Here is a 3,143-nt window from a genome sequence, read left to right as displayed (position 1 = left end):
CGCAGCAACCAGGGAGCCAGTGGTGGTAAAGCGTTGTGCTACCAATCCAGAGATGGTGGTGGCTGATAGGTGCTGTCGAGCTGCATACAACCCATTACAGCCTTCTAAGCAAGAGATCTAAATCCTGCCTTATCCTGTGCCATCTTCACTACCTCTGATACACTTGACTCCATTGCTGCAGTCAGATAGGAAGTTCAAATCTACTAGCTGCACCATGGGAGAAAGAAGGGCAATCTCGTCCTGTGCAATTTGCAGCCTCTGAGGCTAGAGGGCCAGCTGAGTCGGCTCTGAGTTGACAGCAAGTAACAAGAAGCAGTAACTAGCAAGCTGCTTCCATAAAGTCCATACCCAAGAAAATCCAGTGGGGTAGTTCTAACTCTATCTCACATAGAGAGCTGGAACCCACTCAACATCTTCATCCCTCTGTCCCTCCAGACCCATCCTCCCACTACTCTGGCTTAGCTCAGCAGGAACTGGCTCCAGCTGAAGCTTTCTAAAGACAGTTTCAGCTGGGTTCCTGCCTCAGACTTCCAAGTGGGCGAGCCTGAGAGAAGCACTCCCAGGAACTCAAAGAGAGCACTTGAAGGCTGCACCACTTGGGTGTCCAGCTCAGAGCTCCTGATAACACTCGCCCTTCCCTTTGGGGCCAGAGGTGCTAGGAGCCTCCCTTGGTTGGCAATACATGGGTGCTTCAACATCACGTACTCAAGTTTATACTTGCTCACACTTCAGAATTCGGTCTGTTTACCATGACTTCGACATATGACAAACACAGGGATGTGTTTGTCGTTGCTGTTGTCACTGAGTCAGCTTTTACTAGACTGCACTGTCAGACACGTGAGCAGAAATAGTCAAGTGTACTAATCAGTTCAGATAGATCTTAGGCCACAAAGTTTAAGACTACCTCCACTGTCATGATTCAGACCAAACCACTAAAAGTAGAAAGAAATAGCATTTTGGAAAAATAAGATACAACGATTTCCCCCTGTGAAATTTACAGCCTCAGAAACCCAAGAAAGCATACCGGATGAGTTGGTTTTGGCAATTAGGTTGAAAACTGAAAAGGAATAATTTCAAGAAACCCTCTTTAAATGCATTAAGCATTAAATAAAAAGTGACTAAAGTTGCTATACCACTAAAGAACAGTTTAAACACCAGCGCTAAAAAAAAATGTTCAAAAATTTAAGAACACATTTGTTTAAATATGTTCTTTAAGAATGCTTAATACTGTCCAACAAGAGTGGAGAGGATGACCTCAGTAGCTATTGAGATCTTCTTCAATGAACTTGAATGATGAAAGGCCGCTCGGTACACACAGGAGTGAGAAACTACTCAAGACCCCTTGACTCATCAGTTAACTCTGAAAATCCCGTGGTAGTATAATGGAGCCTCAAACTATAAGGTTTCTTCCTGCAAATGAAGCAATCTGCTTCATAGCTTAAGTTTTTCAACCTTTATCCTAATCAGCTACAAAATATCTTTTTATGAACAAAAGAATATCCAATGCTTTTCAATGTGGCAATCATTTTTTTTTAAAGTACCTTGTGAAATAACTATTTTGTCAGCTCAACTCTCATTCATTCAGGATAGGGAAGAAGGAGAGAGGAAATGAAGCAGCTTCACAAAGCTCTAACTGTTCCTCTTTGTTTCATCTGAGTGGCCTTTTGTTGCCTTGGCAGGCAGTGGGGAGGAGACTAAAGGGGATCTGGGACCTGATATGGTCTATGAGAGTACAAAGTCAGAGAAGAACCAAGCACCTCAGGCCAGCTCATTCTCCAGAACAATCTCTCACTCTAACCAAAGGCCTCATGTGGATGGTTAGCAGACACAAACTCTTTAGACACAAGTGGCCTAGGTATTTATGTGGGATGCCTACTTCCAAAGTCCAGAGGGGAAAGTCAAGCAAAGTGCCCCACTGCTCTATTAATATGAAATTCTACTTAAGTAAAAGAGCCTTCGTAATGTAGTGGTTAAGAGTACTGAGCTAGGAACCAAAAGGTCACAGGTTCAAACGCATCAGCTGCTCTTAGGGAGAAAGCTTTGTCAGTCTGCTTTTGTAAAATTTAAAGCCTTGGTACCCTGATTGAGGTCATTCATAGTACAAAGTCACTATAAATTGAAATCAATTTGACAGCAGATTTTTATATATTTAACCATGAGCAATATTCTCAATCTAAATATAAGCTGTACAATATAACAATACTAAGGGAAAATGCAATTACAGCAAAACAAAACATGAAAAAGTGACACTAGATATTACATCACTATCTCATGACTTGTTATTGCAATCAGGAGCAGCAATGCAATTCCATTATTTTACTACAAAACAATTCATGTTTATAAGTTACCACCCTCTCCCCCCCAAAAAAACAACTTCATTCTGTCACCAGCTCTCAAAACACTAGTGTTACACATTTGCTTTTAAAATAGCAAATAACATGTGTTAAATGCTTTAGACATAAAGTACCCACAGCTATTAGGTGTTTTTGCTCTTCGAGATATCCCTGTGTGGTAAGTAGGGCACAGAGAGAAAGAAAGGCTCACAGGAGAAATAACTTGAAATTTGAACCAAACTTAAGTATTGAACAGGAGCTGAAGTCTCTGCTTCATCCCCTGTACCATGCTGCCTCCCCAAGGTGCATCTAACCTGCACACTGGCCATGTTTCTCTAGTTCGCTATTGAAAGGGAAAACCCATGGAAATAAAAAGATTTTTTTTTTCTAGGCTTGAGTCCTCTATAGAAACATAAAATACACGTAAAATCTCCATTCCAACCACAATTTTGACAGTTCGAGACCACTGGAACACTCTGGCCTCTTGAGACAGAGAGGCATCAAGCAGCAGCTGAGATCTCATTTGAAAGCGATCTGCTGTGTTGTCAGCCTTTACTGACCTCTATCTCCTGGTTAGGGACTCTCTGGACCATTAAGAAATCTGAGAAGATAATCTTGAGATAAATAAATTCAATAACTCGCAGTTAAATAATCGGGCAGCTAAGGTCCACTTGTGATACTGTACAGAAAAAGCTATGTTTTATCATTTTCCTGGCTGATTTAGAAAAAAATTAGGCCTATTATTCAAATTGGTGTATCCTGCCCTGTCAGACTGTATATAAGGAAACGTGCGGCTGTTTTAACTTCGGG

This window comes from Elephantulus edwardii, unplaced genomic scaffold, assembly GCF_000299155.1.
Source record: "Elephantulus edwardii isolate Elephantulus edwardi_28Jun2011 unplaced genomic scaffold, EleEdw1.0 scaffold00059, whole genome shotgun sequence".
In the NCBI taxonomy this organism is placed as follows: domain Eukaryota; kingdom Metazoa; phylum Chordata; class Mammalia; order Macroscelidea; family Macroscelididae; genus Elephantulus; species Elephantulus edwardii.
This window is presented reverse-complemented; position numbering follows the sequence as displayed.